Here is a 13,548-nt window from a genome sequence, read left to right on the forward strand (position 1 = left end):
ATTTACAACTTCGAAGATTTAAAAAAATGTATAGAAGGAGACAAAGTCACAGATTTCAAACTACTCGAAGGCTATCAAAGTATGATAAAAATAGAAAAATTCAAATAGACCAATCCTATCAAATAATAGAATTGCAGAGCTCCAATGAGGTACCTGGATATTATTCTATACGACAAATAATAATCAGGGTTCGACTATATAAAAACTAAATCAAAAATTCATATACAACCAATATTCACTTCTCCAAGAAGAATCTTTGAAACAAAGCAATCAAGTATAATTTGTCATGTTATATGTCAGATACAAGGAAAAAGTTATGGGAAGGCATTCCTAAATATAATTCTCAAGAATTAATTAATAATGATGAATAAACATTTGAAAAAGATTGGATTGTTTGTACATTAATTAAATTTTGCTTTTAAATTTTTAAATTTATAGAAAACATTCTAAAATATTCAAATCAAACAACGATAGCAATTAAGTAAAGTTAAATTTAATAAAGGTTTAAATGATTCTTAGCTATTAGAAGAAATTCAAATATAATAGGTTAATTAATGATAATATGTTCTTATTACAATATATTAACCAATGAAATTTTGTACAGAACATGGTATTTCTATGACAAAAAGATAGCTTTTGTAATTTTTTCGAAAATCCTATTAATATGCTATGGCAACTATTTTTTTCGCAGAGATAGCATGTTTTCACAGATAGGGACTGTATATTCCAATATGCATTCATATTGAGTGATGCTAATCGGTAACTATTTGGGCATGTTAAAAAAAAAGAAACCAAAAATTAACCTGGTAACCCTGACAATTTGAAGAAAGTTTTGAAGGAGAGGAATTTAGCTGCCATGTCGTTTCATTAGATTAGCTACAAGCAGCTGTTAGTAGAAAAGGTAGTTCACTCCTCAGAAATGAAATAATAATGATAATAGCTTAGGAAAGCGAAATTCCCTCGTCAGTTTACCATCTTCATAAAAAGGGGTGAGCTAATAAATGCAACTGATTAGCAGAACTATTCATATTTATATAATTTTTGAGCTTATATTATATTGATATGACAGTCAAAATTGGACAGAATAAAAAATAGTATATAAGTACTTAAGCACATGGTTGGTTTTAGGAGGAGGAGACATTTAATATTTGAAATTTAATTTTAGAATTTTTTTTGAAAAAAAAAATAATTTTTAAATTTTTTTCCAAAAATTTTTATTTTTTATTCAAAAGATTTCCAAAAACCAAGACCCCCCAAAAAAAAAAAAAAAAAAAAATATATGGATTTATATATAATCCTGAAGACGCCCCTGGTCGTGAATGTACTAACATAAAATAATAGAAAAATCGAGCATACCAATGTAATGTTCCATGCCCGCGAAATTTGAAAAGTCACCTTACTTTATGAACGCACCTTTGTTCAATTAGATGTTTACATGCACAAAAAAATGTGGTAACCCACCCTAAGTCCTTGTTGGAATTAGGGTAGAATTTATGATCTAAATTGAGATAATTCCTGCCTATTTCTTTCATCTCATAGTTGCCTTCACTTAATTTAATGAAACGTCATGACAGCAAATTGATAATCCTGTAGAGAAAAACGCGTGCATGGAGGGGGGTGGGAGAATGACTTATGGTGTCATTGTTTAAAATACTTAATTGATTATCAGATGCCTGCTTTATTATGATTTTAGATGCTATAACGAAAGTATTTATTAGCAAAATGTTTAATAAAGATATACTACGTATAATTGACTTAAGACATTTTTTATCCGTTACAGTAGATTTGAAAACGTCACACTCCATGAAATTATAACTTATTATGAACCATATTCTCAGAATAATAACTAATGAAACGAAAAAAGTAGAGTATTTCGAAATATATTTGAAGTTCCAGGTTTAAAAAAGAAGGCTTAAATTAAATATAATCTACATACTAAAAAATAAACCATCCTACATTTATGTTAAATATACAAAATTAAACAATTAGAATCATTTAACTAATAATAACAATAAATTATAAATACAGAATATTGAAATAATAGATTGATACAAATAATATTTTCTTGTTCTGACATCGTAATTCAGGGAAATATGTCATAACTTTAGGTTGCAAAACACAAGCCAGACGAGGAATTTACTCAAAAAGATTATCACCCCTTTTTCCTCATGTTGAAGTTGCTATATACAATTGTGCACAGGATAGATACATCTCTACTGATGAGATCTAAATAATTATTAATAATAAAGTAAATGTCAAAATCATAAAATTAGACAATAAATATACTAATAAAAAAAAATGTTAGAATTAAATCTATCTCTTTTTCCAATTTTAGTACGAACAGCTTTTTGAACTAACATACATTTGTTTATTTCATGTTTATCTAAAAAAAGAAAAGTTAATCCATGGAGTCAAATTTTAAACCTTAATTACTTATCTTATATATAAAAATAAAACTTCTTTATAAATGATAAGACAATTCAGGCAACCATTCTTGACTTAATGTAGTTTTATAACATGATATCGTAAAAATTTAGAGAAAAGCTAATTATGTAGTAATGTCCGGCAATATTACTCCTTATTGAGAGCATCAAAAAGATCCCCCCCGTTATTTATGCTTGTATAACAACATACTAAACATACTATTACCATGAAGGATACACACAATTGCTTATTATAATGCTACACCCAATGCAACTACCCCCGTTGTTGTGACCATTTAAGCAGTGTTTTTTTGCCTTTTATGAGTTTTCTGAACACCATTTCTTGGAGCCTATCAACCATAGCTAAGCCTTTAGTGATAAAAAAGTAATATTCTCTCAACTCCACAATTTACAATGTGGGTATTTCCATTTATCATTAGCTTGTTTTTTTAGATGAATTTCCATGCTTTTGATATGAGATGAGGATAATGAGTGGCGTTTAATTCTAGACGGGGACTAAAGGCACATTTATATCAAAAAATTCGACAAACCATCTGTTTCTTGTCCAGCAAGTATTTCCAAATTCCTGGGCCTCCATTTTCAGAAATCCAAACAGAAGCCGACGTTATTTTAGGCATTTTATTCAGTTCTCTATCGACTATCAGTATGTAATATTATATTAATATTGAAATATAAAGGCTGGAATTAATAACGTTCTTGATAGAGGAAGATGTTTATTATTTTAATCAGTGATACCATAAGTATTTATTTCCTTATCCTCGTACGCTTTTATATCTTTACCAAAATTATCAACCTTAGTAATAACTAATAAGTAAAGTTGATAATATTGTAGAGAAAAACGCATGCAAGGAGAAGGGGGAAAAAATACATATGGTGTTATTGTTTAAAATACTGATGTGATTATCATCTGCCTGCTTTATTATGATTTTTGAGGGTATAACGAAAGTATTTATTAGCAAAATGTTTAATGAAGATATACTACGTATAATTGACTTATACGTTTTTTATCCGTTACAGTAGATTTTATAACGTCACCCTCCATGAAATTGTAATTCATTATTAACCTTATTCTCAGAATAATAGCTAATGAAACGACAAAGTAGAGTATTTCGAAATATATTTGAAGTTCCAACTTTAAAAAAGAAGGCTTTAAGTAAATATAATCTACATTAAAAAAAATATGCCATCATACATTTATGTTAAATATACAAAATTAAACAATTGGAATCATATGACTAATAACAATAAATTATATATACAGAATATTGAAATAATAGATTGATCCAAATAATATTTTCTTGTTCTGACACCGGAATCCAGTTCAATATGGCATAACTTTAGGTTGCAAAACACAAGCAAGACGTGGAGTTTAATCAAAAAGATTATAGCCCCTCTTCTTCATGTGGAAGTTGCTATATACAATTGTGCACAGGATAGATATATCTTTACCGCCGAAATCTAACTAATTATTAATAATAAAGTAAATGTCAAAATCATAAAATTAGACAATAAATATACTAATAAAAAAAATGTTAGAAATAAATCCATCTTAAAGATTTAGAGCAAAAGCTAATTATGTAGTAATGTCCGGCGATCTCCTTATTAAGAGCATCAAAAAGATATTTTTCCCGTTATTTATGCTTATATAACAACATACTATTATCATGAAGGATATACACAATTGCTAATTATAATGCTACACCCAATGTAACTACCCCCGTTGTTGTGACCATTTAAGCAGTTGTTTTCCCCTTTTATGAGTTTTCTGAACACCATTTCTTGGAGCCTTTCAACCATAGCTAAGCCTTAAGTGATAAAAAAGTAATATTTATTGACTATGTAATATTGGAAAACCTAATGATCATACCCAAGTCTTTAAGCGAAGAAACTAGTCTCCGACAAACTAGTTGCGAACCATCCAAAGCTACTACCCCCGTTGTTGTGACCATTTAAGCAGTTGTTTTTGCCTTTTAATGAGTTGTGTATCATAATTCTTGATATGTTTAGCTAAAATAGAATCATATTTTATGGTTAGATTTAAAAAAAAATTGAATACTTACTGTGAGATAGTACAAAATTCAGAGTTCCATTTCGAAATTAGTAAATATTTTATACTTTTTACTGATAACTTGATCGTCATTCGGTGTGGATGACTCAAAACATTTTTATATGTATTTCTATAAATGACATAATTGCCAACATCCTCCATTAATTTAATGATGGTTCCTCGTGAATTGATAGGTTTACCCGTGTATTTCTCCATAATTTTTTTGAATGTAGGATGATTACCAACAGATAAGGCTATATTACATGCAATAAACATCTTTGTGAGATCCGAGTTAAAGTCTGACTTGATGTATTCATCATTAACTTGATTTTTTAGATGAATATCCATGCTCTTGATATGAGATGAGGATAATGAGTGGCGTGTAATTCTTGACATGGGACTAAAGACACATTTATATCGACAAATCCGACAAATGATCTTTTCTCATCCGGTAAGTATTTTCCAAATTCTTGGTCCTCCATTTCATAAATTCAGACAGAAACTGACGTTATTTTAGGCATTTTATTCAGTTCTCTATCGAATATCACCATCTAATATTATTTTAATATTCAATACTAAAGGCGGGAATGATAACGTTCTTGATTGATAGAAGAAAGTGTATATTATTTTATCAATGATGCCATAAGCATTTCTTCTCTTCTCCTTGCACGCTTTTCTATTCTTACCAAAATTATCACCCTTACTAATAAGTAATATATTTAGGGCTGTTGGAATCGTTGAAAAAGAACGAATTTGATTGGTAATTGGTGATTATATAAAAAAAGGAATAAAACACCTTTGTACCGTTGCATCTTTTAAACAACTTTTCCTCAGTATTGTACTAATCATCAACATTGCAACTTCCCTTCACTGCTCTCTCATGTACATCATCCTCATGTCGAAGAAAACGTACCTTTTATCATGGGGTTCTAACAACGGAGGTACTAATGTGTGGAATTATGATTTGGAAAATAAAAGTACATATTGCGGTTTCTTGTGCCCATATTGTTCTTTATGGCAAGAAAAAAATACAGATTCAAGTTAGTACTAAAATGGAATTCAAAGACAGTTAAAATGTTGGATTTTTGAGTTTCTATCTAATTTTAAACTATATTTAAAATTATGAAAATATCGGAGATAATATAAAAACGACATTTTCCACGACACTGAGAAAATATCCTTTTTATCGATTTGATGTGGAATGTCCCAGTTGAAATGTTTAATAAAACAAATAGTGTCGAGACAGTGTTTAACTAAATCATCAGAGAACTAACGGTTACTTAAAGACAGTTTTTTTTTGTATTTCAACATAGAATAACAAAATAAAAAGGAAGTTAGAATGATTTTTCTCAAAATTGAATATGGGATATATTTTACAACAATTTATAGTTCATTTCCATGCACAAATGATTCTGATTAATCTTTTAGAGGCACTGCAAATTGTACTTAAATTAGCCAAATTCACCGCCACATTTATTTAATTAGGAAATTAATAAATTGTATTTCTAAGACAATATTGGAGCCAAATTAACTAAAGTAGATAAAACGGAGTTTTTAACTACAGCTAACACTCTCAGGTATTTCAATTCATCCCATAAATTTGAATTCAAAGCCTATAATTGACCACAATATCTCTTTGAAATTTGTCTTGTCATTTTATAAATATAATGATTGAACCTTTGAATATATGATTCGTGTATTTTTCATAAAAATAAATAGTTTTTTAACTAAACCCCAACATGTAGGCGACATTAAACTACATTGCGGCCAAGATTAATAGAAATACGATTTACTTTGATTACAGCTAGTTACGTTAAACACAATATCTAACTTCAAATATCTACTCAATGTAAAGTAGTTTAAACCTATAATGTTATGTGCGTCTTTGTTTTTTATTTTTGGCTGTAAATTACACTTGAAATAATTAAGAGCGTGAGAATGTTTTTCCTTGAGTACAAGAGAAATTAAGTTATTATTGCGTAAAAAGGACATTAATAATTATTATGCACTTTTTAGAATGTTTAATTCACATTTACATGAATGTTAATATCAGGGGTGTCCGCAAGGGTCTGCTTTAGGTCCTTCACCAATTTGCATAGTCGGTTATCTAGGGTACTTATCCCCTGGAAAACTACCCCCCTTCCTAAATTACTTTGACCTATTGGAACAGAACGCTAAAATCTCATTTTTAGTTTTCAGCGTTCTAAAAAAAAAAAAAAAAAAAAAAAAAAAAAAAAAAAAAAAAAAATCCGTTACGTTCTCAATTTTCGCGTTCTGTTACAAGCCTGCAATTAATAAGATTCAAATCAGTTTCTAATACATAGAGATAGAAATTGTGTGTATAATGGGCATGTTAAAAAAGAAACCGAAAATCAACATGGTAACCCTGACAATTTGAAGAATGTTTTGGAGGAGATCAGCCACAATCAGCTGTGACCAGGGAGGAGGGAAAAAATGAAATAAATATGGGGATTGGCAAGAATTATCCTGATTTTAATCCCCCATTCAAGTCCAATAAGGACTTACAATTAAAACTCCACAACAAATCTCCTGGATTACTTTCCGTCTTATATGAGCACATAGGAAGATTCATTCAGGTTTTGAATATAATTGTGTATAGTAGAAAGGGTGTACGAAGAAAACTGCCTTGGTGAAAATTGTTCGTGTAAGATTGCCCCGAAGAAAATTGCTATGGAGAAAAATTAACAGTTAGAAAAATTGCACGTATTTTGTTCAAACTTCATGATGAATAGTAATACATTATAAATTACCTTCAAGTGTGAGTAATATCATTGCAATATAGGAGGAGGTGTGGGGGAGATAAATAGCTTAGGGCCTCTTAAAATATGGTTGAATACTCTCTGCCCTCAATGTATACCTTTGTAACATTACATCAGAACACACATATTGTTGACATTTTTTTTCAACCCTCCTTCATGGATATGCAATATAATCATTGTTTTTAAAGAGTCCCTTTCGTGAGATGAGGATGGTATCCTATATTTTGTTCAATCCATAAGAAGGCTTTAACATTACCTTAGTACCTGTCCTTTTACAATTTCCGGGACTCTCATGGTACTCCCACAAAATCCGAGAACTTGTGTCTACTTCGTGATAATAAATTTATAGACAGAATTGTTTGTAAAATACACATAAATAATATATTCAGTAGTGTATTTTTCAGTGCGATCTGAGCGCTTAATTTTTTCTTTGTTTTACGATCTGTGCATTTATAGTCTTCGCTATTTTTTAAACTTGACCAAATTCAAAATTATCATGGATCATGAGATGTGTTTAGGTGTTGGTAACGACCTACTAAATTTTTTTTTCTGTGTCATCAAAAACCGGTCAAAGTTCCAGCGTTTCAGAAGTACTTTAAAATGAGATCAAATTAAAAAAAGAAAAAATCTTATTATAATTCAGGCATAAGAAAAGAAAAAGATATATTATATTTTTTTTGAACTTGTTAGTAATTTTTTTGACTTTATTATGTAGTTGGTTTTGTAAGTAAAAACTCATGAAGTACCTATTGACGGCATACAAATATATATAAATAATTATGGATTTTTTTATTTATTCAGCTATTTGTATAATTAAATTTTTTCATGAATACGATACAAATGTCCATAATCATATATAGCTTTTAAATTTTTGAATAATCAGTAAATTAATTCATGAAATCAGACTTTTGAAACTTTTTATTCAATTTTGATCTAGCAAAATTCAAGGGTGACCATATTGATTTTGGTTTCTTTTTTTTTAACATTGCCATTCCACACTGGGGTTTCACCTTTAGTCATGACTCATGAGCATCAAATTGTCTCGATTATCCTGTTGATTTTCGGTTTCTTTTATTTTAAAGATGCCCATTCCAGACTGGATTTTCATCATTGTGTATGTATTATCAAAGCAAATCCATCCAAGTACTTTTCAGTGCATTTTATTTAGTACTCTATTATTTTTTTTCTTTATATATAAAGATATATACCATAGAGATATGACAAAAAATTGACATTTTTTCATTTTTTCCTCATTGACTTCAGTTTAAAAATGAGACAATTTTCTTCACTCACATTTCTACCAGCAAATAATGTGATCGATATCTTTGAAGAATTAATTGAAGATGAAACAATGCTATTGAATTGATTGCATATTTTGAATTGATTGACGTACATTGGAAAATTAAGAGGAAGATAAACAACATGCGAAGAGATGCATCAAGATACCCCATCAAATAATAGAATGTGTTTGATCGAACAAAAAATGCTGAGCCCAGGACGAACAATGGGATGGAGGACTCCGTAATGCAATTTAAAAAAGAAGAATTTATGTCCAGATCGAAGTTTATTCAACACGATAGAGTGATATTTTTCAACAAAATAAAAAGTATAAAGAAATTAATATTCAATATTGTTAGAAAATAAATAGGACTAATATGATGTTAAAATTTTATACTTTAAATATTTATCATATAATTTCCTTCTATTTTATTTCTTAAAAAATTATATGATTATTTTATATAATAGGAATTAAAAAAATATTGTTATTTGTTTAAACAAAATTATAATGATTAAAATATGATTTTATTTACCATTTATTCAATGCTATTTCAAACATAAATCAGTTAGATACTCTAACTTTTCCAAAAAAACAAAATAAAAAAGTAATTTAAAATTGAGTATACCCAATACCAAATTAAAGAAAAAACAATTATTGATGTGACTATTGAAATACGAATAATGTTTTTTGCATGTAACATGTTGCATGTTTTGCAGAATCCATAATAAAAAACTGTTAAATAGCGTAAAAACGCAGAAAAAGACGGGTTTCACTTTGCAAACCGAGGATTTAAACTATTTTTTGGTATTAAAGAGGTTCCTTGGATGTATTGAATGAATTTGCAGTGGTTTTTAAGGATCCAGGGGTACACCCAAGTACTCCACGCAACACGAGAACTTGGAACTATTTTTTGGTATTAGAGGGGTTCCTTGGATATATTACATGAATTGGCGGAAGTTTTTAGCAATCCCACAATACCCCAGGGCGAATCTGAGAGGTGAAATTATTCAAACATATTTGAAGTGGCCCTAAGCTATTTATCCCCCCTCCTTACCAACCCTCTCGATCCATTTCGTAGAAGAATGGATTGAATTTAAAAAAATGCATGGAATTGTATTGCAATAATGGTACTCACACTTCAAGGTACTTCCTTGGGAGATGGAACAAACAAATATGTTTAGAAATTGGTCATAAATAATATTCAGCGAATTTATAATGGGTTATTATTCATCATGAATTTGAACAAAATACGGGCAACTTTCTCCTGGGCAATTTTCCCTCAATGCAATTTTCTCCAGGGCAACCTTCACCGGGCAATTTTCCCCAGGGAAGTTTTCCTAGTACCATAATTTTAAGTCGTTCTTGGACTCAGAGTAGAATGAAGCATCGACATCAGAGTAACTATTGTCATTGCCAATGTTTATTTCCTTCTCCCCCTCCTCCCATGTCACAGCTGATTGTAGTTGACCTAAGGAAATTTCATTACAGCTAAGCTCCTCTCCTTCAAAACCTTCCTCAAATTGTCAAGTTTACCATATTGAGTTTCTATGTTCTTTAACATACCCGAAATACACATGATTTTCATCACTATTTGATATGTGTGTTAACTTCTCCCTCTGAAGTAAGCATTTCTTTCATATCTTTGGTGTAAACTCTTTAAAATAGAACAGAACACTTGTATTAAATAAAATGCTCAAGTTCGAACCTATCTATTGCAAATCAATTGATATCGATGAAATACACCATTTTAAATGAGGATGGATTCCATCTCCAGGAATGGAGAGGCTGTACGGTTTAATGATTTTAGTGGATTCTTCTTTGGTCCATTCTTCCCAGAAGTGGCTTTAAACTCATTTGATAAATGTATAGCTTAATATAGTAGAATCAATGAATTAATTTATTGGGGTGGAATTGCTAGAGGTTAAAAAAATATCAAGTTTGAAGATCGCATGCTTTTTCTTTATTTGCTACCTGAAAAGAATTTTTTATTTTCTATAGCTGTCATCATTATTCTTTAATTTTTGAAGAGAGAACAATAAGTATAAAATAATCACAAGTGTGTAAAGGACGAAGAGTATCTCTGGGGATTTTTTGTTGAGTTATAATTGTAAGCCCTGATTGGAGTCAGAGTATAATTATTGAGAATCGATATCCGAGTAATTCCTGCCCATATCATTGCTAGATACGGGTAGGGTTCGTGTTTATTTATCTCATCTCATAGCTTCATAACAGCTAAGCTGCTCTCGTACCAAATATTTTTCAAATAGTCAGAGTGAACACGTTCATTATTTTTGTTATCATACCAGCGTTTCATATTATTTGAATATCTGAAAAATGTCATTGGAGTTGTAAGTTAAAGACTTTGATATAGGCTCATATATATATATAAGTTAACAGTTATCTGAATGAATAGCCTGTCTAGGTGAAAGTTTGGAATTCATGTCAAGATCAATAAATAGTATGAGAAAGACCTACAGCATAATATATTTATTGTAATAATTATAATATATAACTAATTTGTTAAGTAGTAATAAATACTTAATACAATTCTTTTATTATTTGTAAAGATAATATTTACACAGATTCTTATTTATTCACCGTTACAGAATGTATAGTTTAGCTATGAAGACTTTCTATGATGGGTAACTCTTTTTCTACAATTCCCATTTATATTATGTTTTATGAATAAATTTAGACGAGTAGTTTGTAATGATTGTTGCGTGTGCTCTTTTTTTTTTTTTTTTTTCAATATTTAATCGGTCGTGGTGGTGTTAACTTCTCTGTCTGATGTATACATTATTGCTAAAGTTGATAATATTGTAGAGAAAAACGCATGCAAGGAGAAGGGGGAAAAATACATATGGTATCATTGTTTAAAGTACTGATGTGATTATCATCTGCCTGCTTTATTATGATTTTTGAGGGTATAACGAATGTATTTATTAGCAAAATGTTTAATGAAGATATACTACGTATAATTGACTTCGACGTTTTTTATCCGTTACAGAAGATTTGAAAACGTCACACTCCATGAAATTGTAATTCATTATGAACCTTATTCTCAGAATAATAGCTAATGAAACGACAAAGTAGAGTATTTCGAAATATATTTGAAGTTCAAAGTTTAAAAAAGAAGGCTTTAATTAAAAATAATCTACATACTAAAAAATATACCATCATACATTTATGTTAAATATACAAAATTGAACAATTGGAATCATATACGTAATAACAATAAATTATATATACAGAATATTGAAATAATAGATTGATCATAATAATATTTTCTTGTTTTGACATCGGAATCCAGTTAAATATGTTATAACTTAAGGTTGCAAGACACAAGCGAGACGTGGAGTTTAATCAAAAAGATAATCACCCCTCTTCTTCATGTGGAAGTTGCTATTTACAATTGTGCACAGGATAGATATATCTAAAACCGATGAGATCTAACTAATTATTAATAATAAAGTAAATGTCAAAATCATAAAATTAGACAATAAAAATACTAATAAAAAAAATGTTAGAAATAAATTCATCTGAAAGATTTAGAGCAAAAGCTAATTATGTAGTAATGTCCGGCGATATTACTCCTTATTAAGAGCATCAAGAAAGATTTTCCCCGTTATTTATGCTTATATAACAACATACTATTATCATGAAGGATATACACAATTGTTAATTATAATGCAACACCCAATGTAACTACCCCCGTTGTTGTGACCATTTAAACAGTTGTTTTTGCCTTTTATGAGTTTTCTGAACACCATTTCTTGGAGCCTATCAACCATAGCTAAGCCTTAAGTGATAAAAAGTAATATTTATTGACTATGTAATATTGGAAAACCTAATTATCATACCCAAGTCTTTAAGCGAAGAAACTAGTCTCAGACAAACTAGTTGCAAACCATCCAAAGCTACTACCCCCGTTGTTGTGACCATTTAAGCAGTTGTTTTTGCCATTTACTGAGTTGTGTATCATAATTCTTGATATGTTTAGCTAAAATAGAATCATATTTTATGGTTAGATTTAAAAAAATTGAATACTTACTGTGAGATAGTACAAAATTCAGAGTTCCATTTCGATATTAGTAAATACTTTTTACTGATAACTTGATCGTCATTTGGTGTGGATGACTCAAAACATTTTTATATGTATTTCTATAAATGACATCAGTACCAACATCCTCCATTAATTTAATGATGGTTCCTCGGGAAGGGATAGGTTTACCCGTGTATTTCTCCATAGTTTTTGAACATAGATGATTAGCAATGGATAAGGTTATATTACATGCAATAAGCATCTTTGTGAGATCAGAGTTAAAGTCTGACTTGATGTATTCATCACTAACTTGATTTTTAGATGAATATTCATGCTCTTGATATGATGATAATGAATGGCGTGTAATTCTTGACAAGGGACTAAAGGCACATTTATATCGACAAATCCGACAAACCATCTGTTTCTCATCCGGTAAGTATTTTCCAAATTCCTGGTCCTCCATTTTCATAAATCCAGACAGAAGGCGACGTTATTTTAGGCATTTTATTCAGTTCTCTATAGACTATCACCATCTAATATTATTATATTAATATTGAATAATAAAGGCGGGAATGATAACGTTCATGATTGATAGAAGAAGATGTATATTATTTAATCAATGATGCCATGAGTATTTCTTCTCTTCTCCTCGCACGCTTTTCTATTCTTACCAAAATTATCACCCTTAATTATTGCCTATCTTTAGTGTAAATTGTTTTAAGAATACATAATGAAATTAATTTAAATATTTTCCATGGAATCGACGTAGCTCAATAAATAGCGTGCTTGGGAGAAATTATTCTCTTGAACTCAAGGTCCGCGCCCCGGTCATTCCTAGAGAAGTAAATATACTTTATGGATTTCACACAAGATTTCTAGGTCAGATGGAATAAATGTAATACTATAATGTTTAATTATACATAACCAGTACAACTCCAACCACATTAATATATATA

The 13,548-nt window shown here is 29.7% G+C and overlaps 1 long non-coding RNA gene across 1 annotated transcript; it reads right to left on the reverse strand.

Annotated features, from left to right (window-relative positions):
• Positions 1 to 11,679: 11,679 nt before the first annotated feature.
• LOC139906147 (uncharacterized) lies at positions 11,680 to 13,288 on the reverse strand. The gene is made up of 3 exons (XR_011781473.1): positions 12,602 to 13,288; positions 12,411 to 12,550; positions 11,680 to 12,349 (listed from the first exon to the last, which is right to left on the reverse strand). It is a non-coding gene; the product is annotated as an uncharacterized lncRNA (long non-coding RNA).
• Positions 13,289 to 13,548: the final 260 nt, after the last annotated feature.

Source organism: Lepeophtheirus salmonis, chromosome 8 (genome assembly GCF_016086655.4).
Source record: "Lepeophtheirus salmonis chromosome 8, UVic_Lsal_1.4, whole genome shotgun sequence".
NCBI classification, from domain to species: domain Eukaryota; kingdom Metazoa; phylum Arthropoda; class Copepoda; order Siphonostomatoida; family Caligidae; genus Lepeophtheirus; species Lepeophtheirus salmonis.